This window comes from Nyctereutes procyonoides, unplaced genomic scaffold (assembly GCF_905146905.1).
Source record: "Nyctereutes procyonoides isolate TBG_1078 unplaced genomic scaffold, NYPRO_anot_genome, whole genome shotgun sequence".
In the NCBI taxonomy this organism is placed as follows: Eukaryota; Metazoa; Chordata; class Mammalia; order Carnivora; family Canidae; genus Nyctereutes; species Nyctereutes procyonoides.
This window is the reverse complement of record NW_026575140.1, coordinates 11,408,714-11,429,645: the sequence shown is the minus strand read 5'-3', so window position 1 is coordinate 11,429,645 and position 20,932 is coordinate 11,408,714. Positions and strand designations below refer to the sequence as shown.

Sequence of the window (20,932 nt, the reverse complement as noted above, 5' to 3'; positions counted from 1 at the left end):
ACCTGATCACCAAGGCTAGACTTCCTCTCAATACTTCAAAAAGGAACATTATCTTTACAGATAAAATTTTATGATTGCTAGGATTTGTTTCAAAATACTCCAGGCTGGGCAGCCCTGGTGACTCAGCGGTTTAACGCCACCTTCAGCCCAGGGCCTGATCCTGGAGACCAGGGATGGAGTCCCAGATCAGGCTCACTGCATGGAGCCTGCTTCTCTCTCTGCCTGTGCCTGTGTCTCTGTCTCTGTCTCTTCTGTCTCTTTCTCTCTCAGGAATAAATAAAATACATTAAAAAAAAAAAAATACTCCAGGGTGTGATCCTGGAGACCCTGGATTGAGTCCCACATCAGACTCCCTGCATGGAATCCTGCTTCTCCTCTGCCTGTGTCTGTTCCTCTCTCTCTCTCTCTCTCTCTCTCTCTCTCTCTCTCTCATGAATAAATAAATAAAATCTTTAAAAAATAATAATAAAAGTCAAAAAACAAAGCATTTATGTCCTTAAAACTTTTCATAAATAAGGGCACCTGAGTGGCTCAGTCAGTTAAGCCCTGGATTCTTGGTTTCAGCTCAGGTCCTGATCTCATGGCTTGTGAGATCCAGCCGAAGTCCAGGCTCTGTGCTTAGCAGGAGTCAGCTTGGATATTATTCTCCCTCTGCCCCTTACCCTGCTCATGTGCCTCTGTTCTTTCTCTCTCATACAAATAAATACATCTTAACAACAACAAAAAAATAATCTTATTTAGGGTGCCTGGCTGACTCGGTGAGAGGAGCATGCAATTCAATCTGGCTGTAGAGATTACCTAAATAAAGATTTTTTTTAATCTTATTATTAACCCAAATTTGGTGTGTGGGGAACAAAAGATGACTATGGCAACTAAAATCAATCAAGATCAATCTCTGCTGGAAAATATATTTTCTCTATGAAGGCCTCAATGTTCTATAGGGCAAAAAAGACCAACAGAAAAAGCCTAAATCTAGTCCGAAACACTTAGTCCAACAGGGGGGAAAAAACGTAAGAGTTTAAGCCAGCTGAGAGAAAAACAAGTTACCAGGAGCAATTTCTCAGCTCTGCCACAGAATCACAGAAATAAAGATTATGCCACTAGCTTTTTATGGAGAAAATTGAGGATCAAGGCTGTTAACTACCTTGTACAAGGTCAAAGAATTAATCACTGGCCTGACTCAATCTTGTGATTCCCCCAATCAGCACTCTTTCTCTAGCACCAGGCTACCTCTAGAGGAAAGCAATAATTTTTTTCCCTTGGCTGTGACAACTTCTACTTATTTTTTTTTAATCACAAGAAAATGTATTAGTAGGCATAAACAGAAAAGTTAATTTACATGACAAAGAACCCGGTATATTTCAAAATACATTAAATTCAAAACTAAACAAAAAGTTCTAGTTCCAGGGGAGATGGAGTAAACACACTCTATGGAGACTTTTGTCTCTTCCTCTAACCATAACAGTATCCTGAATAAAATGCATGTCACAGCTACCCAAGGACTCTGAAAAGTAAATGACAGCAAACAGATTCAAGAAAAAGAACAGAATTTGAAGTTCCATCAAAAAAGGCAAGACGTTATCACTTTTTCTCCACTACTGCCCAACTTTGACACAGCTCAAAACCCAGAAGTGCTCATATAGTACAGAGGAGGAGCTCTAAGAGCTCTAAGAAAAATCCTCTCTCTCTCTGGTCCAGGAAAAGGAAGATGGGAGATTCCCTCTTTTGGCCTTTAATTTTTCCCTTCCCTCCACCCCTGTCTCTACACAACACTGCAATGGTGGCAGCTATGGCAGAAAAGTAATCGCAGTAACAGCCAGGCAGGCATCTAAAAACTGGGGAAGGGGATCTTCTTTCTGACCAGAGGAGCTGTGATTCTAAGAGTATGGAGTTAATCTCTTTATTCTCCCACTGCATGATAAAACGAGTGAATTTGCCCAAAAAAAAAAAAAAATACAATTCTAATTGCAAATGTACATAATAGAGCTAAAAGGTATATAAAACAAAAATTAACAGATATCAAAAGAAGAATAAACTTCCAATTATAGAGACTTCAAAAAAAAAAAAAAGACTTCAGGATGCCTGGGTGGCTCAGAGGTTAAGCATCTGCCTTCAGCCTAGAGTGTGATCCTGGAGTCCCAGGATGGAGTCCCACACTGGTCTCCCTGCATGGAGCCTGCTTCTCCCTCTATGTCTCTGCGTGTCTCTCATAAATAAATAAAGTCTTTAAAAAAAAAATAGACTTCAACATGCCCAAGTAAATGATAAAATTAGAGCATCAGCAAGAATATTAAAAGACCAGAAAGCCGTCATCAATTGAATCTAACCAATATTTATAGAACACCTCAACTAACAGCAGGAGAATATACGTTTTTCTCAGGTGCATACAGAACACTCACCAAAACAGACCACGTTCTGGATCATAAAAAAAAAAAAGTTAATAAATTAAAGAGAAATCATATAAAGTATAATCTCTGACCATTAACAGAATTAAACTAGAAATCAGTAACAGAAAGCTCACTGGAAAACTCTATGGACTTGAAAATTAATACATTCCCAAATAATCCATTGGTGAAAGAGGATATCAAAGAACATTTGTTAAGTATACAGAACTGAACAAAAACATAAACACATTAAAATTTGTGGTACACACTAAAGTAGTGCTTAATGGGAAATGAACATTAAATGCTTGTGTCAGAAGAGAAGAAACATCTCATGCAATCTAAGCTTATATTTAAGAAACTGGAAAAAGAAAAATCCAAGAGAAGTAGAAAAAAGAAATAAAAAATAGAAATCAATGAAATTAAAAATAAAAATTACGTCAAGTCAATGAAAGCAAAAGTTATCTGAGAAGACTAAATTGATAAACCTCTGGTTACATGATAAAAGATAAACAACACTAATTACTAGTATCAGTAATGAAAATGGTATCACAAACATTCAAAAGATAATTAGGTGATACTATAAACAATGCACATCACAACTGGACATACATATCATACATATGCAAAAAACCCTGAACCTCAACCTAAATCTCACACCTTATACAAATATTAACTCAAAATGGAGCATAGCTCAAAATGTAAAACATACAACTATAAAATTGTTAGAAGATAACAGGAGAAAATCTTCATGACCTGGGGTTGTGCAGTTTTTGGTCATTGTATCAAAGTCATACCCATAAAAGAAAAAATTATACAACTAGACTTCATAAAAATTACAAACTTTTGCACTATGAAAAACATTGTTAAGAAAATGGAAAGATAAGCTACAGACTGGGATATTTGCAAATTGCATATCCAACAAAGGACTTGGAACCAGAGTATAAAAAGGAACTCTCGAAACACAGCAGTTAAAACCCAATTTTTAAAAATATGCCTTAAGGGACGCCTGGGTGGCTCAGCAGTTGAGCATCTGCCTTTGACTCAGGGCGTTATCCTGGAGTCCTGGGATGGAGTCCCACATCTCCCTCTGCCTGTGTCTCTGCCTCTCTCTGTCTCTCATGAATAAAATCTTTAAAAAATAAAAGTAAATAAAAATAAAAATATGCCTTAAGGGGCACCTGGGTGGCTCAGTCAGTTAAGCATCTGCCTTTGGTTCAAGTCATGATCGCAAGGTCCTGGGATCAAGCCCTACAACTGGGCTCCCTGGTCAGCAAAGCCTGCTTCTCCCATTCCCTCTGCTATTCCCTCTGCTTGTGCTGCTAAATAAGTAAATAAATAAATAAAGCACTAAGGTTTGAGAATCTTGAATTCAGAAAGCAGTACAAAGTCTTTCATCAAGAAAACGAAAAAAAAAAAAGTTTAACAAGTTCAGGGTTTAACAGTGCAGGGTCAACTAACTACAGCCAACAGAGAAGACAGTATCATAAATGATACCAACATAAGCATCATTTATATCCATTTCAAAGGGAAGAGGAAGAATGTAAAAAAATATGGAAGTGAGCTTCATGCATCTCTTTTTTTCCCTCCTTATTCAGTTCAATTCATCACACTATTCCATAGATGACCTAAATAAAAGGGAAACACACCAAAAAGTTGCCAACCACTCATTCAACGAATATTTGCTAAGCCTTCTCTATGTCAAGCATTTCAATAAATGCTGGCAACTGCCAAGGTCATGATCCCTACCCTTAAGAACTCAAAATTCTAGGAAGGAAAACAGATTTTTACAATTCCAGCATTATAAAAAAGTAGCAAAAACTGCCTTTGCTGACCAATGACAGAACATTTTATTTATAAGTAAACTAAGGCTCACTGCTGAGCACCCCCCATCACAGGAAATTGTCACCACGCAGGAGTGGAGGGCCCACTGCTCTCCATTCATCCCATTTTCCAAGGAAAAGTCAGTACTTTTATCTCCCGGTTTCAAACAGTTTTCCAAAATAATGTGTGGGGCAAATTGTGACTCTCTAGGGTGAATGTGGGGGAGGGGGACTGATGCCACAGTGGACATCTGGACAGTCACTCAAGGGAGCAGCCGATGGGAGCAAAGGCGGTGGTAGCTCTAGCTAATACTAAAAATAAAAAGACATGATTCACCTAGTTACCTACAGAAATGAACACACAAGCAGAATTGCCCAATTCAAAAGGAAACTGACCATGACGGAAACCCACTTATTATTTACTGAAGGCAAAAACTTAATTTAAAACTGTGATTTCCTGTTTTATTTGCTATTCACTTTTCCATTTTTAACTCCCACAAGTTCTTGTACTGTCATATTTGCCAGCATTAAAAAACAAAAAACATTAAAGAGCACAGGGTCTGCTCTTTAATGTCCTGTAACTGCTGTTGCAACTTTTGCACATCAGCATTGACATTGGTATTATCCTTGTCCTTTTGTAACACTGGAATATTTCCACTTGAGATGTCATCAGTGTCATCTTCTGAACTTTTCCCTCCACAACACATAATGAAAGCACTCTTCGTTCAACAACTGCCCAACACTGCACACACTTTTTCATCAGGCTAGCACAGTTCTCACAAGCACACATGTCCACAAGGTTGAAAAGTGTGTGTCATGACTAAACTAATTCAATATATTTAGAAATTTTTTCTTTTGCAAAATTAAGTGCCTTCTGGATCAGCCCAACAACTCCAAAATCCCACAAAGGAAGAGATGTGTAGTGTAGTGCTAGTCCACAATTTCTCATCCAAAATCCTTAAAAACATAACTCAGAATTTTCTGAATTTTAGAAAGGTAATGCAGTGCATATTATAGGTCATAATGTCTGAGGCAACAGTTCCATTATCAAACACTCCTTCTGAAACAACATATATGAACATTCACACCAAATGAGAAAAATCAATACTACAGCCTCATGTTTAGTCACGACAGATTTTTAACACCAAAAGAATTCTGAAGAATGCCTGGGTTTTTGTTTTTATTTAATTTCAGAAACTGAGTTAAAGGATTGTAGAGCCTTACCCTTATCCAATGACCCTAATCATTGTTTAAAATGACAACCCTGGAGTAAAATCACCTGAGTTTGAATCTCAGCTCTACCACTTATCAGCTGCGTGTCCTGAGCAAATGACTTTAACATCCCAGAGCTTCAATTTCCTCATCTGTAAAATGGGGAGAGTACCTACCTCAAAGGATTGCTACCAGAATTAAATGAGAATACATGTAAAATTCTTATAGCACAGTGCTACACACATAGAATCCACTAAACAAATATTGGCCATAATTGCTGGCTATCCTTGAATAAATTAATCTTGAGCAAAAGTAAGTTACAGGAAAATACAGTACTTGTATTTCATCAAGGTTTAAAATACATAAAAGAATCGTTCTTTAGAGATACAAAAATGCACTAAGAGAATAAGAACATCCATGTGAAATACAAAGATCAACACAGAGGCACATTGGGGAGAGGGGAATATGATGAAGAACAGAGTACTACACAGGAGGCTTCAACCATATTGGTGATGCTGTATTTCTGACATTAGGTTGTGGGTAAATTGAGTATATATCATTATTCTCTCCATATACTTTATGTGTGAAGTGTTTCATATTAAAAATTAAATTCAGGGGATCCCTGGGTGGCGCAGCGGTTTAGCGCCTGCCTTTGGCCCAGGGCGCGATCCTGCAGACCCGGGATCGAATCCCACGTCGGGCTCCCGGTGCATGGAGCCTGCTTCTCCCTCTGCCTATGTCTCTGCCTCTCTCTCTCTCTCTCTCTGTGACTATCATAAATAAAAAATAAAAAAAAATTAAATTCAAACATATCTTATATATGTAAGTGAATGCCGTAGACCACATAATCTGGAAAACAAAACCTACTTGCTCTTATTACAATGTTGAGGATTTCTTTACTTTTTAAGAGTTTTTACTTGCCTTTCAAAATACCCAAAACCCGTAAGATTCCTTAAAATACAACCTTTTAGGGACACTTGGGTGGCTCAGTCGGTTAAGCATCTACCTTCAACTCAGGTCATGATCCCAGGGTCCTAGACTAGAGACCCGCATCAGGTTCCCTGCTCCCCAGGGAGCCTGCTTCTCCCTCTCCCACTCCCCCTGCTTGTGCTCTGTCAAATAAATAAATAAAATCTTAAAAAAAAATACAACAGCTTAAATATCTATTATTAGTAACAACTATCCTTTAAAAAAAATAAGGCGGCATGAATATGGTGTATACTGATGACTCAGCTAAACAGAACATAGCTGAGAATCCAAAACATATTTTTATAACTTCATGAAGCATTACAGAGAGCATCACATCAACATACTAAAACATCTACTTTACTCTATTTGCAGGCTCTTTTTTTTTTCTTTTAAGATTTTATTATCTACTCATGAGAGACACAGAGAGAAAGAGGCAGAGGGAGAAGCAGGCTCCATGCAGGGAGCCCGGTGAGGGACTCAATCCCAGGTTTCCAGGATCACGCCCTGAGAAGGCGGCACCAAACCGCTGAGCCACCTGGGCTGCCCTGCAGACTCTAATTTACAAATTAAAAAACTGGAGGGGAAATAACGGAGGGTGGGGAAGAGGAGACAGGCTGTTTTAGGGAAGAACACTGACAGTCATCAAAATGTCATCTAGCAATAAGAAACAGAAGTAACAAAGCAAACAAAACCCATATATAGCAGAAACAAGTATCCAAACAACATACCAGCAAGATTAATATATTCTACAGATTTGATATACAACACTGACCCTAGAGACAACAGTACTGTATCGTGCAACTAAAAATTTGTCAAGAGTAGAAATCTACTTGTATTCCTACCACAATTTTTAAGTTTGTGCCCTTTAAATCAGATTTTTATTTTATAAAAATGTTTAAATGATTAATCAAAAAGAAAACAATCAAATCACTGATAATCTCTACCTTTGAGTTCCATAATCTTAAATTATAATTTTTTTTTACAAATCCAAAATTAAAGTCTTTATCTTAAATACACACACACACAGAGCATAGTAACCTGAGCTTATTTAGTGTACTAGCAAAAAGCATTTGATTCTCCCTAAAATCTTAAGAGTTTTAAATAACAAAGAGTACCATAATTAGTTTTTATAAGACCCTGATTACCAAGAAATGGTTCCAGAACATCAACATTTAACATTTAATGCAAAGGATAGAAAACCCTGAATATAAAATTGTACCCTAACATCAAACTACATACATTTTGTGCATTCCTGCATTTATGTATATATTATATATAATTTATAATCCAATCCATAATGCAATTACAATCCAATCATAGGCATTTTATAAATACTGTGCATACCTCAATAAGGAGGTTTTTAAAAATTAAAATGACAATTACATGAAAACAAAAAGTGTACTTATGAAACAACCAATTTCTAAAAATTACATAGTTCAGAAACTGTTTGCTCTTATTAATTACCTGACCCATCCAAGTCTGAGAAAGATATGTTCAAGTCTACAACTATAGGGATGCCTAAGTGGCTCAGTCAGTTAAGCATCTGCCTTCAGCCCTGGTCATGGTCCTAAGGTCCTGGGATCAAGCCCTACGTCCAGCTCCCTGCTCAATGGGGAGCCCGCTTCTCCCTCTCCCTCTGCCCCACCCCCACTCACACTCTCTCCCAAGCCCTCTCAATTAAATAAATAAAATCTTCAAAAAAATAAATAAATAAGGGTTCCTTGGTGGCTCAGTCAGTTAAGCGTCTGCCTTCAGCTCAGATCACAATCTCAGGTCCTGGGATCGAGCCTCCTCGCATGGGGCTCCCTGATCAGTGGGGAGTCTGCTTCTCCCTCTCCCTCTGCCCCTCCTGGTCCCTGTCGTGTTCTCTCCCTCTGTCAAATAAGCAAATCTTTTAAAAAAAATTTTTTTAATTAAAAAAAAATAAAGCCTACTACTACAATTGTGGTTCTGTCCATTTCTCCTTTTATATTTATTCACATTCAGCATTTCAATAGTTTTATTCAATCCCTAAGTGTCCCTGTTTTATATTTACATGGCTTGTACACTTCATAAAAATAAGACATCCTTTTTTGTCCCAAAATACTTACTAGGGCAAGGATGGAAAAGGAATACAGAACAATTAAAATTTTGACTTAAGATACAGAGATTATGGATAAGTGTATTTATTTCGTTAATGGTTATCTGATAAATAATCCTGATCAGTTAAAGAGACGTGTGTGGTACCTGAGTGGGTCAGTTGGTCGTGTCCAACTCTTTTGAAAGTTTTTATTTATTTGAGAGAGAGAGAGAGAGAGACAGCAGAAGAGCACAAGCAGGGGAGCAACAGAGGAAAAGGGAGGAGGAGAAGCAGGCTCCGCATAGAGCAGGGAGCCCAATGTAGGGCTGATACCAGGACTCTGGGATCATGACCTGAGCCAAAGGCAAACACCCAACCTACTGAGCCACCCAGGTACCACACCAATCTCTTTGATAAAGATTTTCCTCATACTGCAGTACTAATCTCAGGCCATGAATTACTTTTTTTTTCTTGGAAATGTGTATTTTTCCCACTCAAATATAAGCTCCTAAAAAGCCAGATCCTTGTTAAGTCTTATTACTCTTGTATTCCCCTTATGTAAGGCTAGGAACTTGATAAATACTGTATTTAACTGAATTCTAAATGCTAGAAGAGTTTTAGATAAAATGCCCTTGTCCTTTCCAAAGCAAACAAAGTAAAGGCGCACTGGCTACTTACCAACGGCCATAAAGGCATCAGGCCTCAATCCAGTCCTAGATTCTACCCTGCTCAGTTAACTTTCTACTATTGCGCTCATACTACCTGGATGTGAGCTCTGAACCACTGACAGCCCAGTTAAGAACACAGAACCAAAAAGCTGGGGCTCTTGCTGTATGATGTCCTTCCCTCCCTAAACCTGAAGCTATGTGAGCTCTAATCTAAAAAGAAACCCTAAATTAAAAGCAATTTCTCAATATTAAAATTTCCTCCTTTTCTATCACAAAATCTATACTTGAAGTGTTTCTTGCTAAACAATGAGATTCAAGAAACTAGATTTCAATTAACTTTGCCAGTGATTACTGTCTAACATCCAGTCACAGATGTAAGTATGGCTAAGAACACTCAAGGGACGTAAGTTAACACTAGGCAAACCCTCCAAAAGAAGTTACTGCACTCTCTCACCCACATTCTCCACAAGGCCATTTTTTTTTCAAATTAATAACAGCAGTGCCTTTATTTTGTAAAAGATTTTATTTATTTGTTCATATGAGAGGAAAGGAGAGGGACAAACAGACTCCCAGCTGAGCACAAAGCCAGGTGCAGGGCGCAGGGCTTGATAGCACGACTCTTGAGATCATGACCTGAGGAAAAATCAAGAGTCAGAGGCTTAACCGACTGAGCCACCCAGGCTCCCCTCTCCACATGGCCATATTTTTTAGATTATGCTCCATACAGAAGCCCTATTTCAGATTTTTATTCCATGTATCTGAATTGCTTTAATGCATTTACAACTTACAAAACACTAAAACCGAAAGAGTAAAGCTTACACCAAACTGACCCACAGTATTAAAAGCTTTGATCAGACCTTTACTTTCCAATATATCTTATAGATACCAGCTGTCATTAATCTGACTTAGGTTCTTTTTACCATCTTTGTGGATTTCTTTCTTTTTTTTGGGGGGGGGGGGGAGGCAGTACACATGTATCTTCCCGGTATGAAGAAATGAAATGTGCTTAGAGAAGGGAAATGTTCTACAGAGTGAAGAAAAAGGGAGAGTGCTGTTAATACATCACTGTTTGAAAAAGAGAGATTAAATCTGAGGATAAGTATTTTGGTCACTGCAGAGGTAAACACCATTGTGGAACAGGGATAGTTCTTTCATCAGGGCCTACAGAAATTAATCATTCAAGACCATTCAACTTTATATGCTGTGGCTTCAGGCTCATAATCCAACTTTGTCATTATCAATTGTCTTCCCAAGTATCTTGTCTCCCAAATTCCTCCACACAAGGAAAGAGGTGACCTGGAAATCAGACAGGTAATTCAGAAGAAAAGCATAGCCCCTTGGAAATTACAACACTGTTATTCTAGTTCACACATCAGTGAGTTTGATTAGGCTAAATCATCCCTAGATGTAATACTAAAATGGAATTTTTCCATCTCCAAGGCTAAGCAACAGGCTGTGAAATGTGTGACCACATCAAGATACCACCACACCCTGTCTAGGCAGCCAGCTGGCAATCTTCTAAGAAGTCTTAAGCTCAATTCTCCCTAAAATGTGAGGGTAATTACAAGAATCTTCTTTTAAAAGTATCCATAACCAAAATTCACTGAAACTGAGAATTAAAAAAAAAAACAGATGTATATAAATGCAAATATGCCTTCTGAACAGTTCAATGGCATAAAGATGCAGAATATAAAGGCCAAATAAGGGGTGCCTGAGTGGTTCAGTCGGTTAGGTGGCTGACTCCTTAATTTCAGTTCACCAGTCGGTTAGGTGGCTGACTCTTAATTTCAGTTCACGTCATGATCTCAGGGTCCTGGGATCACGCCTTACATCAGGCTCCACACTCAGCAGGGAGTTTACTTGAGAATTCTCTCTCTCCCTCTCCCTCTGCTCCTCCTCCTCTCATGTGTGTGCACTCTAATTTTTTTTAAAAAGGCCAAATAAACAAGGATAAACACAATCAGTATCTAATTTGACACTAATAAAAAGCAATATTCCACTCTCATCCCTAATACTATTAGCAAAAACGTCCTAAGGAGCCCACAATTATGAACAATTGTCACAAAATTTTCGAAACAAAAATTTTGTTTTTAAAGCTATGCCCCAAAGGATACAACAAATAAATGTTAAGGGAGATAGACTATCTGTGCCTTGTATAAATACAGATGCCTTTTAAAGTTCTATATATTTTCTGCTACCTTTTAAGTAACAAACATTTATTTGAGCAATAAATCTTGATTTAAAAATTCAAAAAAAGTAATATAAATCAATAATGGATGAGAAAGGAAAACAATGAATTTTCCAAATAACAAGACAGCATTCATTCTGAAAGGACAGTCACTTTTACCTAATGGCATTTTCTGCAGGATGACATTAGAAAGTTACAAGAAAATGATTTCATAGTAAGATAATAAAGTTTCCCTAGAATATTCTTCATAAATCCAAGTTATGTTAGTTCTGGATACCAAGAAAGGAAGGGAGGGGGATCAGGTCCAAAATTAAAGATCCATTTTTTTATTTAATTTTATTTATTTATTCATGAGAGGTTTTTTTTAATTTTATTTATTTTATTCATTTATTATTCATTCAATAATAAATTTTATTCACTTATTATTATCCATAGAGAGAGGCAGAGACATAGGCAGAGGGAGAAGCAGGCTCCCTGCAGAGAGCCTGATGTGTGACTCGATCCCAAGACTCCAGGATCACACCCTGAGCCAAAGGCAGATAGATGCTCAACTGCTGAGCCACCCAGGCATCCCTAAAGATCCATTTTTAACCCACGTTTCTGACATCAGTTAGAAATAGAGGAGGAAGGGCCACATGGATGTCTCAGTCCATTAAGCATCGAACTCTTGATTTCAGATCAGCTCATGATCTCGGGGTTGTGAGGTCAAGCCCCATGTTGGGCTCCACACTGGGCAGGAGTCTGCATAAGATTCTCTCCGAAAGAAGAGAAAGAGAGAGGGAGGGAGAAAGAGGGGAAGTGAGGAGCTGAGGGAGAGAGGGAAAAAGAGAAAGAAAGAAATTAAGAAGAAAGAAAAAAGAAAGAAGAAATAGGGGCACCTGGGTGGGGCTCAGTGGCTGAACAGCTGCCTTCAGCTCAGGGTGTGATCTCGGGGTCCTGGGATTGAGTCCCACATTAGGGTCCCCAAGAGGAGCCTGCTTCTCCCTCTGCCTCTCTGTGTGTCTCTTATGCATAAGTAAAATCTTGAAAAGAAAGAAGAAATAGAGGAGGAAAAGTCCCATTGACAATAGTATCAAAAACTATAAAATACCTAGGAAGGCCTAAGAATTACATGAAAACTATTAAATTTATGAAACTTTTATTGAAGGACTTAAAACTGAAAAAGGACCTGAATAAATGGAAATTAATCATAAGGAAAAGTTAAGATAATTAAAAATATCAGCCCTCTCAAAATTAATATATGAATATAGTGCAATTCCAAACAGTGGGCTTTTTCTGAGGTTTTCTGAACCCAATAGAATTATTTTCAATCAGGCAGCTCAGGTGGCTCAGCAGGCTCAGCAGTTTAACGCCACCTTTGGCCCAGGGTGTGATCCTCGAGACCCGGGATTGAGTCCCACGTCGGGCTCACTGCATGGAGCCTGCTTCTCTCTGCCTGTGTCTCTGCCTCTCTCTCTCTCTCTGTGTGCCTCTCATGAATAAATTTAAAAAAAAAAAAAGAATTATTTTCAATCAATAGATATAAAAATGAATGTTTAAGACTGTCAAGAAAATGAAAAATGGCAGTGATAGGAGCTTTTCTTAACAGAGTGCAACTTTTTACAAAGTTATCACACTCAAAAAAGTAAAATAATAGTACAGAGAAAAAAAGAACCAGAAATAGAGCAAACATATATGGAAACAACATATAAGATGGCATTTAATTGAGGCACCTCATTGGCTCAATTAAGCATCTGCCTTTGGCTCAGGTCATCATCTCAAGATCCTGGGGTCAAGCCCCCACATCAAGCTCCCTGCTCATTGGGAAGTCTGCTTGTGCCTCTCCTGCTACCCCTCTTTCTGTATATGCTATCTCTATCTCTCAGATAAATATTTTTTTAAAAAGATGGCCTTTAATTCACTGAGGAAAGGAAGATTTGTTTAATCCTCCTGTAGCTGGCTCTCTCTACAAAGCAAAACCTTAAAAGACCCACTGCTTTTTATCATATAAAAGTTAACTTCAGATGAATAAATACAGGTGTCATACAACAAAGAATATACCAAAAGGTGTTCCTAGAAGATAAGGGGGACAAACCACGTAAAAGAAAAATGAACTAAGGACATGAACAGAAGATTTTCAATAAAGGAAATCCAAACAGCAAAAACCACAATAAAAAAGGCTAGCTCCAATAATGGCCAGGAAAATTAAGACAAACTGAAAGAGGATTCATCATCTAGCAGACCACTAAAAATTATTTACATCTAATGATATGATGATACAGAAAACCCATTATTAGTGGAGGTGGACACTACTTAAAGTAGGTGACAACCTACTTAAAGAATAATATGGCAATAAAAACATTTCAGGGAAAAAAAAAAAAAACATGTCAGGGACACCTGAGTGGGTCAGCATCTGCCTTCAGCTCATGGCATTATCCTGGAGCCCTGGGATCGAGTCCTGCATCAGGCTCCCCACATGGAGCCTGCTTCTCCCTCTGCCTATGTCTCTGCTTGTCTCTCTTGGTCTTAAAAATAAAAATAAAATAAAATCTTTAAAAAACAAAACAAAACATTTCAAGTATATTTCCTTTAACCCAGAAATCCCACTTTGGAGAATCTAATATGTAGAAATTAAAATAGCAGCAAATAAGGTAACAAACATGTACAAGGATGTTCACTGTATCACTGTTTATATTAACAAAATCTTAAAACAACCTAAATGTTCATAAGAAAGTAACTGAATAGGAGCCCCTGGGGGGCTCAGTCAGTTAAGTCTCAGAAACCTTTTCAGTGCAGATCATGATCCCAGGGTCCTGGGATCAAGTACCACATTGGGCTCCACACTCATCTAGGAGTTTGCTTGAGAATTCTGTCTTCTGTCTTTCCTCCCCCTACCCCACTCCCCACACTACCTCTCTAAAAATAAATAAATCTTTAAAAAAAAAAAAAAGGAACTGAATAAATTACGTATAGTACACATCCATGCTGAGACATAATAGAGATGTTTAAAAAACAAGATCTAATTATATTTACTGACCAGGATGTGTTAAGAAAAGCTTATTACAGAGGCGCCTGGGTGGCTCTGTTGGTTAAGCATCTGCCTTTGGCTCATCCTGGGATCGAGCCCCAAGTTCATCTCCCTGCTCAGCCAGGAGTAGCCTTCTCCTTCTCCCTCTGCCCCTCAACACCTCTCATGCTCTCTCTCTCTCAAATAAATAAAATATTTAAAAATAAAAATAAATAAAAGCTTGTTACAAAGTAAAATAAAAAGTATGATCTCCCTTATGTATGTGCATATTTGTGTTACTATATACAACACTTGACCAAACATGGGAGAGAAATACTGAAGTATACCCATAACCTGGTAAAATGGCTAGGGAGTAACAATGAAGAGATTGAGAGAAATTAATAGCTCTAAATGTTTTTAGATTTTTTAGCACTATATAAAAGTTTATAATTCAAACAGGAGGAGAGAAAATAACAAATCACTGAACTGTATCAACCAATTTTCATTCGGGGGGGGGAAAAGACTGAAGTTCTCAACTTACTATCAGTTTCTTTACCATAATGAATTACAAATTAGATATTCAAAAGAAAGAGATAGCGAAAAGAGTGATTTTTTTTTTAATTTCTTTGCTGCCACTTGAAACTTTTGCAAAACAAAGAGTCCCAGTAAATCACAAAGAGAATGATGTCAATTTCAAAGTTAAACATCTAAATAATATTTCCAAGGACAAAGACACAAGGTTTTATGTTTTCTAAATCTGAAAATAAACTTCCCTGACATCAACTCTGCACTTCACAAGTAAATGACTTGCAGTAGCTTGTCACAGCTCAGGATCCTGACTGCTATTGGCTCTGGTACCAACCAATTATCATATACCTGAGTACCTGAACATTTTCCCCATATTATTTTCATTCATATCATCTATTCCACGGAGTAGGTAAGGGCCAGGCACTGTGCTATGTACTACGGATGTCAAAATGAAATAGTCCTTATCCTCTGAAAGTTCAAGGAAAAGTAGACAATTCAAGTACTTTAAAATGGTACACCCCTTTGCCTGGGGGTGAAGAGGAAGGAAGAACATGTTCACTAGGTAGAAGGGAAAAAAGAAAAGCATTCCAGGTATAGGCAGAAAAGGTACAAAGAAAATGAAAGAACATGAAGTATTGGAGAAACAGTAAAAAGTTTAGTGTGCATAGAGGCGCCTAGCTGGCTCCACAGAGCATGTGATTCTTGATCTTGAGGTTGTTGAGTTCAAGACCTACACTGGGTGGACAGCTTACTTTAAAATTTTTTTAAATAAATAAATTTCAGTGTATGTAAATAAAAATAACAACTAAAAGCTAGTAAGCTACTTCCTCATTCTACTTTCTTATATATTCAACACCATTTATTATGCTTTTGCCATGGGATGTTTCTAAAGAAAATAAAAAGCTCAACTTCCACTGGTAGAAACAAACACACGTTTAAAAAACAGGGCAGCCCCGATGGCCCAGCAGTTTGGCGCTGCCTTCAGCCTGGAGTACGATCCTGGAGACCTGGGATCAAGTCCCACATCAGGCCTCCTGCATTGAGCCTGCTTCTCCCTCTGCCTGTGTCTGTCTGTCTGTCTCTCTCTGTCATGAATAAATAGAATCTTTAAAAATAAAAAATAAAAAAAATCACATATCCAGTGTACTATCTGAAAAAAAAAAAGCTCTTCTCACAACAGCTTACCTTCAATAAATCATACCCAAAACCTAGTTTCTACAAAAACTTTATTGTCACTTAGTTTCTCTATTCATCTCAAACCAATATTTTCAGTATATTTTAAAAGGATCGTGTTTTCAAAAATTTCAAAAAGTGGGAAGGACACCAAATCCTTTGTGCAGACTTTAAAAAGGAATTTTAAAAAATTACTTCCCTTCCTTTTCTTCAGCTTAAAACAGAATAATTTCCCAATAGTGAGGTTTAGTAAATAGCTTCACTAAAATGAGCTGTAAAAATACTAATAGAATTCCTTTTGGGTTGTACAACTATATGATCATTTACTAAAGCTAGCTCTTTTAACCCAATAGTGTACATCATCTATTTTGTCAGTCTCATTTTTAACTCAAAGATTTATAGGAAAAGGGGGGTGCAAAGATTTTACAGCCTCAAAAATCTAAGATCATGTCATTCTAATGTTTGCTCTTCCCAGAAGTCCATAACATTAACCTCAAGGCCAAACAAGCTGAAAAGCCTACAATGCTCAGTAAAACATAATCACAATCAGCTCCAACAAGAAAGCTGGAGTGAGCAAAGCAACTACCTATCAGGTTACACTTTGCTGCACTGTATCAACAGAGAAAGGAGGGAAAAACTATTTGCCTTTAAAATGTCTTCATTTATTTATAAAGTACAAAAGTCACATATGTTTCCATCATCTTTTTAAAAACTATGATTTTTTCCTTTGAAATCTATTTTTCATTGACAACATTTATCCCTTATCTTCTCTCTCCAATTGTGAGTAAGCCAAAAAACAAAACCTCCAAGTACCTAGTGAAAAACCATTTCTCGTGTCAACCATATTATCTTAAACCTTGTCCTGTTTACACATAAAAAGTGTTAGTTAATGCTGACTCAAATGTAAAGTTTTGTTGTTGTTTCTTTTACTTCTGGACTCTTCAAACTTTGAAAAGAGATTATGTAGTAACCAAAACTCATGCCAAATTAAGTGTTTTGAAAAAAAAAATTATTTTGTGTTACTCCTTCAGTGAAGGGGAAAAAAAAAAACTTTACATGTATTTTCAAGAGAGAAATGAATGCCTTCACACAATCAAAATTTTCTATACAAAAAAAGCAAATGGGAAAATCCTAATACTTTTTGAAAAGTTACAATTTTGAAAACCTAGAAGCCAAGAAATATGAGAGCTTAGACAAATCTATATGTTCTCTTAATTTTAAAAATAATTGTTAAATCTTATCCTGCATGAAAGAAACTGAATAAAAATAACAGAGATGAAAATGCCAAAATCAAGAACTCTAAACAATTCATAAAGCTGAGAATTAATGAATTTTAAGGACCAAAAATAGCTAAACAAGTAGTTGCAGTTTACAGAAAGGGAAAGTAATAGTTTTTAGAGTCTCTGAAGTTAAATCCAAGAGTTTTAAAGTTCTATTAGTTAAGTCCTGCTTTATACACAAAATTTTTAAATCCTCATCAAATGCAAGTAAGAGGATTAAGCATTTTGAAAATCTGTTTTGGTATGTAGTTTCCTAATTCTTTTTTTTTTTTAATTAAAAATAGTCTTTTGGAAAATATTCAACTTTTTCAGTATGTAAAGAGTTTTTATAAATCACAAAAAACTTGAGGGTGCCTGGGTAGCACAGCTGGTTGAGCATCCAACTCTCGGTTTCAGCTCAGGTTGTGATCTCAGGGTTGTGAGTTCCAGCCCCAAGTTGGAGGTAGAGTTCACTAAAAAAATAAAATTAACTCTCAAATCTACAAGGAACAAGCAACTGCTCCCAGAAGAAAATGAATTGAGATTTCCTAAACAATAATGTTTCTTACAAGTATAATCCCACCACCTTAGTTAGACAAAATAGACATTCAAGTATGTGATTAATCAACAGTGCAATCAACAGCACTTTGCTTATAATTTGTAAGGCAAAAGGACACTCTCCAATTGAATGTAAACCATTCAAGAATGAACGACGTTTAACTACCAATAATTATAACACAAAATGAATGAGTTGAGTAACACCTGATATTTCTTCCAATAACCTTTTAAAAAATTTAACTCAGAAAAAAATATATATAGCTCAGAAATGAACATTTCAATAACTACATGGGGATACTTGGTAAATGAGTTAGGTATCCCATACACGTTCAGGGGTTCGACAGTTCCTTCAAACCAAAAGAGAAATTCCCTATCTCAAGAGTAAATACATAAATACTAACATACTTTTGAAAAGTCTCTTTAAAACAAACAAGAACACTATTTACAATGAAAACATTCAGTCTTCTATTGAAACATCATATGACCAGTACAGGAATTTATCTACCTGATAAGAACAATGCACTTAGACATGGCTTAGAAGTATTAAAAGGTTTGATTCAAGTTATGTTTTTTTTTTTTTCATTTTCCTCTTCACTCCCTACATCGAGTCCATCAAGTTACAAATTTAAATTTCAGCAGTCCCTAGACTGTAATCTTAAATTATTTGTCTCTCGCAGATTTTAAAACCCAGGCTGCGATGAAATAGAGGGGATTCAATCACACTCGCCTAACTTAAAATGTAGGAAATAATCCGTGAATTACTGTGAAATGCTTTTTACTCAAGCACGCTACACTGCAAACATACTTTAAGAACAGCATAAAAGTGGTGAGATTATGGACACCTGGAGAGCCTATATTTTTAAGCCAAAAGGTTAAGGGTATAGTATAGTCTGACAAGTATTATGGGGAACAGTAGAAGCGAACATTTAAAATTCAAAGAGCTCCCCCCCCCCAAAAAAAAGAAAAGAAATCCCACACACGAGGTCTAAGTATTTTTAAGAATCAGCAAAGATCACTGCCGTACGAAACACCTGCAAGTTGAGATCACTAAGAAATCTTCAGTCCTCTCTTCTGTTAACTAATCGCGACAGGAGCCAAAAAAAAAAAAAAAAAAAAGTTACTTCCCTTACTACGGAGGTCGGATTAAGATCCTTCCTTCTCAGGCAATTTCCCTGCCCCGGGACATACAACACCAAGACAAGTACAGAAGCGTCAATAAACACCCCCTCCCCCCCCCCCCCAAAAAAAAGCCAACTGTTCAGCACAGGAAGAGAATTCACAAAGGAGAGAAACCTCTTACAGCCTTCTCCCTATCCCTCCCCAAAAGCCATTCAATCAGCTTTAAAACTGCTCAAGTGTGCTCCGAGCGAACGGCCCGATGGACCGCCTTCACCAAACCTTAACAAGGAAACATAAGCAATCGTCCCGACTCGTCCAGACAGGCGAGAAGATAGAATTAGTAGGAACTGACGTCCGCAGGGTCAGGGCTTTGCGAGAAGGCTAAGCAGTGGGACTCGCGGGTGAGTTCGGGAGTTGGGGAGGGACCCTGAAAATCGGGAAAGAAGTTGGTGGGAAGGTTAGGGAGAGGCGAGGCCGACGTCCGGTTCCGAGGGGCCGGCACTGCGGGGCAGACAGCGACTAACGGAGCCTCTGGAAGACCTTTAGAGAGTTCTACGAAAGACCTGACCCGAGTGCAAGACACGAGAACGCTGATACGTAGCTCGGAGACGACACGCGGGGGTGGGACCCGCCCCGCTAACCCCGGGCTCCCTGAACGAGCCCTCAAGAGAGGATCCAAGCCCGAGAAAGTCAATGGGTCCAGAGGAGGCCCGCACCGGCCGGGCAGCGCCACGACTCCGAACGCAGCCGCGAGGGGAGCCTCCGGGTCCGAGGCCTCGGGTCGGCCCTCAAGAAGTCGGAGCAGCCCCTGGGACTCCGCGCCCCTCCTGGGCCAGCCTCTGTCCTCTCTTCTCGCTCCCCGAAGCCGAGGACCGGACCCCCGGTGTTGACAGGAAGCTTCCGGCCGAGCGCTCCCAGCAGGCGCGGGGCAAAAGAAGCAATTTGTTCGTAGCGCCGCGAGTGACACTCACCGGCCCGAAACCTCGAATGAAACCAGCAGCTCCGGGGGCGGCGGCAGCAGTGGCAGCAGGAACCGAACATCCAAAATGGCGGCTCCCTCGGCCTCACCACCGCTACTGCAGGCGGAAGGATCCTCTTAGGAAGCGGGGAGTTTCTAACCAACTTCACGCAGTACTGCAGAAACTTGGGTCTCTATCCCCCTCTCCTTGTCGATTCCGTGTTCCCTAGCTGCAACTTCTTCTACCTCGCCTCTCCTATTAACCAAGAACTCGGACCCCGCCGAGGACTATTTGCCATGGAGGAGGTGACTGCTCCTAGCAGAGCGACGCAAAGCGTAGCAAGGTACGGGGCGGTCACTGATGACGAGAGACGCTGCTGCCGAGTCACCGCTGCGAAGAGTCTGAGCGAGAAAGATCCGGCTGACCCTGGAAGGCCTCCGAACATTGGTTCCGCTGGCGGGGGGCGGGGGGGGGAGCAGGCTGAGCTACCAGGAAGCGGCGGGGGCCACCGACAGGGGGCGGGACTACCGCGGACGAAGTGGGCGGGGCGAGGCAGGTGGGGGGCGGGGACTTAATGCACAAATAGCCCAAACTGCTTCCTCCGGTGTTTTGAGACCTCACCTTTCTAACTTCGGGGACATGCCCCAAGTGGTACTGGGTTCTATACTTTTGTGGTATCTCTGCAAAGTATCTTATAAAAAGAGCTAGAGGGTGATACAGAAGAATGGATCCCAGACCCAGTACCAGCCCTCAACCTCGTGTATAGGACAAGTCATTGAATCTCTCAGGGCTTCAGCTTCCTCGTGCGTAAACACAAAGGACTTGGACTAGTGATCGTTAGAACCTTCCAGACTGGGCTTTTCTCACTGTGTCTCCATCAGCTAAGGACCTGAGCCAAAGAGAGTCTACCCAGACGGTTCCTGGCTTGATAAATAATTACTAACACCTGACACAACTATTTTCCACGTGAACTTGCTAAAGAGGGTCATGATTATCCTAGCCCATTTAAGGGGGAAAGGTGACTTACCTAAACTAAAATCCTTCAGGTAG

At 38.9% G+C, this 20,932-nt stretch overlaps 1 protein-coding gene across 1 annotated transcript in view; it reads right to left on the bottom strand.

The window, feature by feature from the left end:
• Positions 1-20,281, bottom strand: part of AP1G1 (adaptor related protein complex 1 subunit gamma 1) — an 80,019-nt gene extending 59,738 nt beyond the window's left edge. Inside the window, exon 1 of the mRNA XM_055305465.1 lies at positions 19,895-20,281. The gene's annotated coding sequence lies outside the window, so the exon portion shown is untranslated. The remainder of the gene's footprint in view (positions 1-19,894) is intronic.
• Positions 20,282-20,932: the final 651 nt, after the last annotated feature.